This window comes from Aquarana catesbeiana, linkage group LG04, assembly GCF_042186555.1.
Source record: "Aquarana catesbeiana isolate 2022-GZ linkage group LG04, ASM4218655v1, whole genome shotgun sequence".
NCBI classification, from domain to species: domain Eukaryota; kingdom Metazoa; phylum Chordata; class Amphibia; order Anura; family Ranidae; genus Aquarana; species Aquarana catesbeiana.
Genome location: NC_133327.1, coordinates 596,002,423 through 596,014,962, shown reverse-complemented (window position 1 = coordinate 596,014,962; position 12,540 = coordinate 596,002,423). Strand labels below are relative to the sequence as shown.

Sequence of the window (12,540 nt, the reverse complement as noted above, 5' to 3'; positions counted from 1 at the left end):
AGGTAGTGGGGAAGATAAAAGTAGGGGCAGACATCTTATGCTACATGTTATGCAGTTGTCCTCCTTTTGTTGCCTTTAGCTTACTTTATCTATACAATGTAAATGTGTGCGTTTTTTTTTTTGTTTTTTTTTAATTGGCACACAGTTTGACCCATTCACACCCATACAGAGTAACAACGGTAACATTGTATGAATGTATGGAAATATAATTTAAAGATATAGAATAATACGGTAATGTTACATTACAAAAAATATACACTTCAATGTTCACAATTTGTGTGGTTATAAATATTTGACTTTCTTCAACGTTGCCAGGCCTTCAAGACCAAATTTAAAGACTTATATGGTGTTGTCGGATCCCCCTTTTTTTTTTTTTTTTTTTCGATTTTCTAATACTTCAGTGACTTTTTGCTAATGAGTCTTTTATCTCTGAGTCATACTGAATCAGAGCTCTGAAAATATCATTAGTCATGTTTTCCATTAAGCAAAACTTTAAAATGCTGAATGCACAGCTAACCAGTGAGCAAAAAAAAAAAAAATAAAGTTGTACCAATCAACCTGAAATAGAAATTTTAGACATCAACCATTTGTCTTCAGTTGGCAGCAGGAGCTTGCTTATTATATCAGCAATAACTGATGCAGTATATGAAGAAAATATATATTTAACACAATTTGGGACTTGTTAGTTAATGTGAAATGTTTTATTCGTTGAGAGTGTGTATTTACGGAATTCATTGTGTGCATGCCTGTATATTTAGCAGTGTGCTAAAAATCGCCACTATCCGTATTTGAGGATGTTGGGTAAAAGGTTGAGTTTGCAGTTATTATATTTAAAGTAGAACTCCAGCCAAAACTTTTTTCCACTTTTTGATAGTGTGGGAATGCCATGACCCATGTCAGTTTTTTTTGCCGTCCCTTTGGGGAAATCCTCAGTATTTTCAATTGCTGATCTCTATCACTAGGAAAAAATGTGAACCTACAGTGCCTTGAAAATGCCTTCATACCCCTTGAAATTTTCCACATTTTGTCATGTTATAACCAAAAACGTAATTTTTTTTGGGGGGGGGGGGGGGATTTTATGTGATAGATCAACACAAAGTGACACATAATTGTAAAGTGGAAGGAAAATAATAAATGATTTTCATTTTTTTTTTTTTTTTTTACAAATAAATATCTGAAAAGTGTGGCGTGCGTTTGTATTCAGCCCCCTTTACTCTGATACCCCTAACTAAAATCTAGTAGAACCAATTGCCTTCAGAAGTCATCTAATTAGTAAATAGAGGCCACTTGTGTGTAATTTAGTCTCAGTATAAAACAGCTGTTCTGTGAAGACCTCAGAGGTTTGTTAGAGAACCTTTAGTGAACAAACAGCATCATGAAGGCCAAGGAACACACCAGACAGGTCAGTAATAAAGTTGTGGAGAAGTTTAAAGCAGGGTTAGTTTATAAAAAAATATCCCAAGCTTTGAACATCTCAACAGCGCTGGAGCGCTGTTCAATAAGCATGTGCACAACAAAAAATGTTGTTTTTGTTTCATTTCTTTACATTTCCGTTGATTCGTAACGATTTGTAATTTCGTAAGACGCAAGTTTTCATATTCTGACTCGTTCGTATTTTCGTAACAATTATATTTTCATTGATACAAAATGATTCGTTATTCCGTTAGTCTAGCGATTTGTAATTTCGTAAGAAGCAAGGTTTCATATTCGGACTCGTACGTATTTTCGTAACAGTTATATTTTCGTTGATGTGGAATGATTCGTAATTCCGTCCAATTTTCTTTAATTCGTAATTTTGTTAGATAATAATTTTCGTTTATTCGGTAAACTACTCGAAATTTAGTATTTGTTACTTTTGTGAGATTGCCTTTTCCATTGATTCGTACTTTCGTAGGAAATAAAGAATAATAATCCTATGCTTGCTTTACTAATAAGTCCTGTACTTACTCCAGTCCACTCCCTCAGTCACGAAACCTGACTCATTCTCCTCCTCAACTGAATCTAAAAAGATTCAGGAATGCCGCGTGACTCAGACACAAAAGGGATAAGCTGATTGGCTAAAGATATTAAGTAAGATACATCACTCACTAATACACTGCCCATTCATAAGAACGATTCGAGAACACGAAATTACGAACATAAGAAATTATGCACATACATATTAAGATACACTTACACTGTCCATTCAAAAGAACGATTCGAGAACATGAAGAAACAAAATTACGAACACACGAATGAATATACGAACATACAAAATTATGAACAGACAAAGGATTGAAAATACGAAATGTAAATCTTTTGTTATAAATGTTATTTTCTTTCTTTTACTTTTTCGGAGTTTCATATTTTCGTAAGTTTGTCCGTTCGTATTTTCGCATGTTCATTATTTTGCTTATTCGTAAATTCGTAATTTTCAGATTTTGGTTCTTTCAGCTATTCGGATGTTCAAATTGATCCAAATGTACGAATACTGAAAAATTTGTACGAAAATCGATTCGTTACGAACCAATTCGCACATGTCTACTGTTCAATCTATCATCCGAAAATGGAAAGAGTATGGCACAACTGCAAACCTACCAAGACATGGCCGTCCACCTAAACTGAGAGGCCGGGCATGGAGAGCATTAATCAGAGAAGCAGTCAGGGTAACCCATGGTAACTCTGGAGGAGCTGCAGAGATCCACAGCTCAGGTGGGAGAATCTGTCCACGGGACAACTATTAGTCGTGCACTCCACAAATTTGGCCTTTATGGAAGAGTGGCAAGAAGAAAGCCATTGTTGAAAGAAAGCCATTAGAAGTCCTGTTTGCAGTTTGGGAGAAGCCATGTGGGGGACACAGCAAACATGTGGAAGAAGGTTCTCTGGTCAGATGAGACCAAAATGTAACTTTTTGGCCTATAAGCAAAACACTGTGTGTGGCGGAATACTAACCCTGCACATAACCCTGAACACACCATCCCCACCGTGAAACATGGTGGTGGCAGCATCATGTTGTGAGGATGCTTTTCTTCAGCAGGATCAGGGAAGCTGGTCAGAGTTGTTGGGAAGATGGATGGAGCCAAATACATGGCAATCATAGAAGTAAACCTGTTAGTCTGCAAAAGACTTGAGACTGGGGCGGAGATTCACCTTCCAGCAGGACAACGACACTAAAAATACAGCCAGAGCTACAATGGAATGATTTAGATGAAAGCATATTCATGTGTTAGAATGGCCCAGTCCAAATACAGACCTAAATCCATTTGAGAATCTGTGGCAAGACTTGAAAATTGCTGTTCACAGACACTCTCCATCCAATCTGACAGAGCTTGAGCTATTTTACAAAGAAGAATGGGCAAAAATTTTACTTTCTAGATGTGCAAAGCTGGTAGAGACATATCCAAAAAGACTTGCAGCTGTAATTGCGGTGAAAGGTGATTCTACAAAGTATTGACTCAGGCGGGCTAAACAAAAAATCACGCAACACTTTTCAGATATTTATTTGTAAAAAGAAAATAAAAAAACATTTATCAATTTCCTTCCATTTCACACTTATGTGCCACTTTGTATTGGTGTATCACATAAAATCCCAATTAAATACATTTCAAGGAGTATGCATACTTTCAAGCCACTGTAAAATTTAAAAATGGTGACAGGGGTATCTTCTAAAAGGGACACCTGTACTGGTGACAACTGTCGGATGTAGGGTCTCCCCTTGCTTTGGGGAGGTTTCTAGTGAATTCCTGCTTTTGTTTTGTGGACAAGAAGTGAAGAGAAATCTTCCTATAGGGGATGCAGGTAGCAATAAAAAGTCTACACCTTTCTAACCAAAAAAAAGAAAATGTCTGGAGTTCTACTTTAAATGTTTTTAAGTGGTACTTGGTACTGTAGTGCTATTTAATGGCCCTCCTGAGAGCTACAGATTGCTGTCTTGTATTGTAGAACAATGTTTCACACCCTGAAGTGTCGGATGCTGAAGATTCTTCAACACGCTTAGTTCTTTAAGAGTGCGAACACTGGCACCACAGGCGGCGGGACAGGTATTCTTTTCTTTACAGAAACCCCTTTTTTAAAGTCTTTATTCAAAAAAATTTATTCAAAAAAATTTCAATTTCTATTCTATTTCTATTGACTTTACTGTGTATAAAAAAAAGTTTTGTTTTTTTTTTTTTTGCTTTCTTTTTTCTTTGTTTTTACCCTTCAGACAGGATGAACAATGGTTGGTCCAAGTCAAAAATTCTGTTGACTAGTGTTCTGAAACCAAAGTAACATAAATATGTAGCCATGAGAACAGTAGCAGGCATTCTAATCTTGCAGGTATAAGATTTCATGTAAAATCCTCCTTATGCCGCGTACACACGATCAGAAATTCCGCCAGCAAAACTCCGATGAGAGCTTTTTGTCAGAAAATGCGACCGTGTGTATGCTCCATCGGTCTTTTGCTGGCAGAATTCCAGCCAGCAAAAGATTGAGAGCATGCTCTCTATTTTTCGGTCTGGGAAAGTTCCTATCTGAAAATGCGTTCGTCTGTATGCAATTCGGACACACAAAAAAATCACTTTTTTTGCTCGGAAACAATTTGCCGCATGCTTGGAAGCATTGAACTTATTTTTCTCGGCTCGTTGTAGTGTTGTACATCACTCTTGATGGTTGAAAGTTCAGAAAACTTTTGTGTGACCGTGTGTATGCAAGACAAGCTTGAGCGGAATTCCGTCAGAAAAACCATCCAAGATTTTTCCGATGGAAATTCCACTCGTGTGTACTGGGCATTAGAATTGCCGTTTTGAACAATGTGCAGTACACCACTGTTGCACACATATAAAATACTCCCCTCCTTCCCTAGTTTGAAAGAATATTGTACTAATCTGCCAATTCCTCCACATGCCAAATAAAAATAGGAAATATCAATAGTTCATTTTAAGGCCCCATTTAGTGTAGCGAGAGTGTAGCGAGAACTCGCATTTCTACTTGTGTCTTTTTTTTTGGCGCGTTTTTCACACATTACTATGTGTCGCGCCTTCACTTTAATGGGCTGCCCTACGTGTGATAATTGCCCCAAAGTAGCTCCAGAACTTTTTTGGATTTTAAGTGTACATTTTGGCACGTTTGTAGAGCGCTTTTTAGAGCGCTGCAAAACACATCTGATACCTATGCTTGGGGTGCCATTAACAGTTATAGAGGTTGTAAACCTCTGAAAAAATAACTGCAAGAAAAAGGTATAATGAGCTAGTATGCATCGCATACTAGCTCATTGTGAAATAAGTACTCTACAACAAAGCTGTTGCAACGGTCTCCGCACACCGCTGTCATTGTTGACATCTTTCCCGGAGCTTCGTCCGTGTTCGTGGGCTCCGGGGTTGTGATTGGCTAGAGCCGCGATAACGTCACTCCCGCGCATGCATGCAGGAGCTGCCATTCACGGCACGGGCTCAAAAGGAACGGCAGAATACAAACTCTCCATAGGATTTAATGGAGAGTGCATAGTGCATGTGGTAGCATGAAGATTAAAGGCCGAATGTCAGGCGGTATCGGCTGGTTCAACAGAAACCGACCGACAATCGGTCCAACAGAAATTTGGCCAGCTTTTGTCGAAGGGGCATGACCGAAAAAGGTCTGCCGATCGGCTCCTGATCAGCGATCTCAGCCAATGGTGTTCACATGCTACAATAGGTGTACATATGTTACAATGCTTTGCTTTACCTTCATGGCAGGAATTATTCCCCCTGTCATGAAATTGGGCTGCTCTGCAACAACCCCGTAGGTGCATGTATGCTTCTTCTGGTGACAGTTGCTGGTCACCAGAAGAAGAGAGTATTCACTGCTGTGGGTTCTAGCACACTTTTTGTAGAAAGTGGGTCTTTAATATATCCTTTACTTCTCAGTGGGTGGATGGACGTACAATGAATTTTTGCCAAAGACCCAGGGGCACAGAGTCGAGAGACAGTGCAGGCATCCACATAGGGAACCTACAGCCATCACAGGGTAGGTAGGTAGTACATACACTGTATTGTATATCCCTCTTTGAATTAGGACTGCCATTATTGCAGTAGGAACATACACCTTGCAAAGTGGTACTGATAGTACCTAATCTGCTGAAACTCAAGGAGTGCTGCAAAAACACACAAAGACTATTTCTAATGTGTAATCATAGGGCACCTCTATATATGCAGTATATCAATTAGTATTTCACCAATGCCTCTTTATATTTCATTACCATGCTTTATTCAATGAAATGATTTATAATAAGGTTTTGTAAAGATATCATAATATAGGTTTTTTAAATCTGTGACCTTTTGAAATTTGTAACCTACACAGCATTTATTGTGATTGTACATGTGGTCATGATGCCACATAGTAACCCTTGTAATTGATGTTGTCAGATGAATAAAATAATGTCATGAATAATGAGCATGTTGTTTTGGTGGAGCTCTTAGTGTGCATCATGCTCGCTGTACAGTCAAGTAGAAGGCATTTAAAGCAACATCACCTGTTCTACAGGAAGTGATTGTTAATACATCATGATTAAAAATAGCCAGGCAGCAACGTTATAATTATAGCTTTGTTTTCTTGTTCTTGTATTTTCATGAAGCATATATTTGATCCATATTGGCTGGTTTATTCAAAACGTATGTGTTCATTTTATTATTTGTGTTTATGGGTAATATAGTCAATATATGTCTTGTCTATCCTGGAATCTGATAATATGGGCATTATTGGTTACAGGAGAGCAGGGATCTCTAGTGGGCTAAATCAAGCCCAATGCAAGATTTTATCCGACCCGCTGATGTGATAGGGGACTGTGATGTAAGGGGGATTCCAGTGCAAGCAGGACTTTGATGGGGACACTCATATACGAGAGTTCTGATAGGGACTCTAGTTACTGAAGTTTTTTCTCTGTTGTTCTAAATCCTATCATACGGGTTACTGAAAAAAAAAATCCAAATAACCTTAGCATTTAAAGTGGTTCTAAAGGCAAGGCATTTTTTATCTTAAAGGAGAAGTGCAGCCGAAGTTCGTTTGTCTGTACTTCTTCTGTGGATCATGGGAGTGCAGTTCATTCTGCACTCATGTGACCCGTTTTCATCAGACAGTCGGCTTCCGTCACAGAGCCAGTCCAAGCTCAGGCAAGATCACAACAATGAAGTTGGGATCTGCCCACGTGCCTGGAACGTCACTCGGCTCAGCCTTTCAGCGAGCCAATGTGTCAGGGCTGGGCTCAGCCCTTCCTTCTCAGAGCAGTCCGCTCAGCTGTTGGTTAATTGCCAGCTCTAATCTTTCCACAGTGACTCACCTGGTGATGATATCCTGCTCCTTAGTCCTGCTGGCTACTTAAACTGCTCAGTTCTGGAAACCTCCGACTCCGTGTTTCCTCACCAAAGTTGGCACCTTGGTTTATTGGGCTTTTCTGTATTCGCCGCAGGATTAACCCAGTGGCTTACGCTTTAGACCTTCTTTCGAATATGCGTATCTCAAATGTATTTCATACCTCCTTATTAAAACCTTTGGTCTGCAACCGCTTCAGCACCTCGGTGCCACATCCTCATCCAGTACAGGTTGAGAACCATGAGGAGTATGAAATACAGTCCATTGTTGACTCCCGTAGGTTTTGTGGGCGCATACAGTACCTTGTTCATTGGAAAGGGTACGGTCTGGAGGAACGCTCTTGGGTCTCATCCTTGGACGTACATTCCCCTGTCCTACTCTGTGCTTTCCATAGACGTTTTCCCCTCAAACCTGGTGGTCCTCTGAGGGGGAGGGGTCATTGAGGAGTGGGTACTGTCAGGGCTGGGCTCAGCCCTTCCTTCTCAGAGCAGTCCGCTCAGCTGTCGGTTAATTGCCAGCTCTAATCTTTCCACAGTGACTCACCTGGTGATGATATCCTGCTCGTCAGTCCTGCTGGCTACTTAAACTGCTCAGTTCAGATCCTCTCTGCCTTCACCTGGTCAACACATCCAGAGACTCTCTCCTGTGTACCTGTTGAAGACTCACTTTGCTGACTTCCCTTCTGGTTCTTGATCCTGCTTGCTGTTCCACTACGCTGATTCTCCGGTCTTCCGATTTCCTGTCCTGCCCTGAAGTACGCTGGTCTCTGGCTCCCTGACATCCTGGCTTGTCTGACTATCTGTTCCCGGTACTAAACTCTGGCTATGATTTGACTACGTTGCTCTGTTTACTTTTTACTATTAGTATTATTAAACTAGTGTGATTTTAACTGCACTTCTGTCTCGGTCTGTTTCATGGTTTCTGATACGCTGAGAACATGAACTGGCCGCTCCAGCCCCCTCCACAGCACTCCAGAGGGGGGGCAGAGTAGAGAGCCGGTGACTGATAGTAGTCACCGGCTCTCTCCACACGGAGCCCTGAGAACTAAGCGATCTGTGGTGTTTGATCACTCGGCTCTCAGTACTAGAGTTGGTGGGGGACAGATGTAGCATTGGTTCGATGCTGCATCCACCTAGGTAAATATGATTTTGAAAAACAAAACCATACTTCTCTTTTAATGCATTGAGGTAAAACAGTGTCTCAGTAAGTGTATCGCCCTCCCACCTCCCTATATTACCCGAGTCTTATCTTGATCCATCTCTGTGCACATCTGCAGCCAACACTGCTCTCTCTTCATCTTCACACAGGCACAGAGGCAGCAGCAGGAGCTCCTGCTGCTGTCAATCAAATCCTGTGAGGAGGGGGCAGGGCTGCGCCGAGCTGTATATGTCTATAGACACACACAGCCTGGCTTGTGAGCAAGCTCACGTGTGCGCCTCCATAGGAAGTGGCTTCCTATGGTGGTACCTATAGAAGAGGAGCCAAGAGCGCCAGAGAGGAATGCCGGAAGAGTTAGATTGGGGCCGCTCTGTGCAACCATTGCACAGAGCAGATACGTTTAACATGTTTATTATTTTAAAACAAAAAGGAAGCCTTTACAATCACTTTAAATTGATTTATTATTTATAAAAGATTTTTTTCAGCCTGTGAATACTTGTATAATATATGATGTGGCCCTTATACTCAAACGTTTTGGAGACCCCTGCAGTAGAGCAACACTGGGTAAGGCGAAAGGCAAGCACTAGCTGTACTGAGAATATGGAGTCAGACAGGTCAAATCATTTATACCACTTGACAGCAATGTTGATGTGTCCATCCAGCTGTTACTCAATCAGACAGGCTGCTGGACCCCATACTGTTTTCTTGGCCTGAATTGAATGTTGCATCAGGTTGCTGTTTGTGTTCAGTTGAGGTGGTCGCTCTGTGTAGGCACTTCAGTGCTGGACTGTTAGGGGGAAATCAATGACCAGAGCACGTTTTTTTTTTTTTACCTGGTCAGTCACTATTCACCTAGATAAACTTTGGCTGTTAGTCTTTGCAGATTCCAAATAAATATTAAATTGTAGCCTGATATTGACATTTTTGACTGATGTCAAGTGACTAATGTTCCCTAAAGTTCAATTGAATTTTTAGGCTCGGTTCACATATATGCGAATCGGATGTGTTTTGAGCCCCATCCGATTCACATAACATGTGAACCGAACCGACTTGCAATGGAGTCAGTTCACACATGTCTGGGACGGCCACAGTCTGTTTTTGAAAAGAGTCCTGTGCGATTTTAGATCTTGTTCTGGTGCGAATTCAAGTAAAAATTTGTACCTAAATTGCACCTGAACCGATGAACAAAGCTGCACCGGACTCCTTTTAAAAACTGACTGCAAACCTCAGCCGGCCATGTGTAAACTTAGCCTTAGTACAAACTAGCTAAATACATTCCAAATGCATTAAAACAAAAGCTGTTCAAACCCTGGCAGTTCTCATTAAAAATCAACCACAGTTTAAGTAAAAGTCTTTGACTGATTCACCCTGGCAGCACAGCACACCAGGGATAATCAAACATTAGTGTATCACATTGAACCTTCGGAAGTGGTCATTTAAATCCACTAAACGCGTTTAAAACTCAGGTGAGTTTTGGATCAGGTGAGTTGAATGACATCTAAAAAAGGCTGTCAGTGGTTCAGTTGGCAGAGGTGCCCATCGTCACATGTTTAAAAAAGGATTGGGGTTGTCTGGTGTATTGTTTTCATTGTACAATAAACTAGGTGACCCTGATCCTTTTTAAAACATTTTATGCTGGGCTCCTCTGCCAATTGAACCACCAATGGATTTTTTTAAATGTCATTCAACTTACCTGATCCAAAACGTGCCTGAGAACCCGGCAGAGGCTCCAGGACTGGGACCACCATGGCATAGAGAGTGACCTCTCTTACTCCACGTGGGGCCAGAATAATCTCCACCAGGCTGATTGTGTGTTTGTATCCCATGGGGTCACCGCAACCTCAGCAGATGTACTGTAAGTTATTTCCTTTTTGATTTTATGGTGAAACCATTTTAAGGTAATCGTTATATTTGAGTCACTCACTACATTAAAAGGGCTCTCTTGCCTCCCTCTTTTCTTTTTTGGTGAACTTTTCGAGTTGCCCCAAGGGCTTGCAACTAACTATTTTTTGCAGCTGAACCCCTTGGATCTCCATGGACCACCACACCCCAAATCCTGTGCAGTAGTGTGAGACCTTTGCTCTCTATGGTAAAGCAGAGGTCTCTTTGCAGAGAGCCCCCCCCCCCAATTATCCAGTTAGCAGGATGCATAAGCTTTACTGATTGCAGAACTATAGCTCTGCATTAGTCGTCGGGGGAGGGCGGTTGTCAAACTTTATACAATGAGACCACTGATTTTTCACAGGGAGCAAGGGTGTTCAATCAAGTTTGGTGAACTGGGTGGTGCTGATAGGGACAACCATAGCTCAAGTTTCAGGCTGATTCAGCATGAATCAGCCAAAATTCCAGCTGCGTATGACAGTCTTTAGTTTTTTTTAACTTCTTAGGTCTTTCACTTGACAGACAATCCACATAGTCATGCTGCTCTCTTACAGATTTCATGCATTGGTTAGAGAGCTTGCATCTTCAGGTTTGCTGTATTGCAATGTTGTTTTCTAACTGTAATACTGTGTTGCTTTTGCATTCTTTTCAAGTGTGATTGATTTACTGGGTTAGTTCTAGTGTTAGGCCAGGGTTAGGTATATAACTGCAATCAAGTGTTCAGCTAATGTCTTCCTTTGGCCTCATTCACAGCAGGCTACAGTGTGCGATCAGCTTTTGAAATGAAATTCGATGTGCAGCAGATGGGATCCATATTCTTTGAGAGTGGTAACGAGCACCTTCGGATATATACTCCTCTGCCCTGGGGGAGCACAGCAAAGGTCACTTTTTTAGCAGATGGGAGTGAAAAGAGCCCAAGGATTAGAAATAAAAAATCCTTCATAAACCTCTGGTAAACCAAGGAACTGTGGCACTTTAGGAACAAGCAGTTAGGAGTGGATCTTACACCCTGGAGTAGTAGGGTTTGAAATGATTATGGACACACATTGGCTCCAGACTCCGGAAAATGTATTAAACAGCTGTGCACACCTAGCTGGAGTCCTGAGTCAGGCTACTGTTTGCAGAGAATTTCTCCCAGCTCGTCATAGAGCTTCCTTCCTCTTTCGCCCACTTTCCTCTGTCTCCTTCTCCTGTTCAGAATACTCTGCTGTGTGATTGGGTATAACTGCGCAGAGCTGCAGAGCTGTTCTACAGTTCCGTCTTTCTGTGCTTTTGTGTCATTGTAATCTTTGCTGACAAAAAGATGACTATAGATATCTCTGAATGAAAGGCTGTCTGAGCACAGCTTTGGATATATTTATTTTTAACCATAAAGTGAAAGATAGCCCTGTTTAACACTAAATGTGGCTGTCTATACTGTTGTGTAAGAGAGAAAGAAAGATAATTTGCATAAATCATAATTTATATTTAAAACATCAAGGTGTGTTCTGTCCAGTAAACTAAATTTGGATTATTTAGAAAAAATCATAGTATTTCATAAATTGGCTACCCTGGGAGGCAGCAGCCCACCTGCTAATAAAACTTGGGAGATGCTCATCAATCACTTACTCCTGGTTCGGTCAAACTAGAAGTCCTAGGACAGAGCCATTCCCTGGAGGCCCATTTAAATGCTCTTATAGGTCCTAGTACAGAGCCATGGCTGGAGGGTCATATGACTGCTCTTATGGGTCCTAAGACAGAGCCATTCCCTGGAGGGTCATGTGACTGCTGTTATGGGTCCTAATACAGAGCCATGGCTGAAGGGTCATGTGACTGCTGTTACAGGTCCTAGTACAGAGCCATGACTGGAGGGTCATGTGACTGCTGTTACAGGTCCTAGTACAGAGCCATGGCTGGAGGGTCTAGTGACTGCTGTTACAGGTCCTACTACAGAGCCGTGGCTGGAGGGTCATGTGACTGCTGTTACAGGTCCTAGTACAGAGCCATTTCTGGAGGGTCATGTGACTACTGTTACAGGTCCTAGTACAGAGCCATGGCTGGAGGGTCTAGTGACTGCTGTTACAGGTCCTACTACAGAGCCGTGGCTGGAGGGTCATGTGACTGCTGTTACAGGTCCTAGTACAGAGCCATGGCTGGAGGGTCATGTGACTACTGTTACAGGTCCTAGTACAGAGCCATGGCTGGAGGGTCATGTGACTA

The 12,540-nt window shown here is 41.5% G+C and overlaps 1 protein-coding gene across 2 annotated transcripts in view; it reads left to right on the top strand.

The window, feature by feature from the left end:
- The window catches only part of SERTAD2 (SERTA domain containing 2), a 117,066-nt gene that overhangs the window by 38,261 nt on the left and 66,265 nt on the right, over nt 1-12,540 (top strand). Inside the window, exon 2 of one of the 2 annotated variants that reach the window (XM_073628204.1) lies at nt 3,922-4,019. The exons of the other annotated variant lie outside the window; for it this stretch is intronic. The gene's annotated coding sequence lies outside the window, so the exon portion shown is untranslated. The remainder of the gene's footprint in view (nt 1-3,921; nt 4,020-12,540) is intronic. 2 annotated transcript variants of the gene reach the window in all.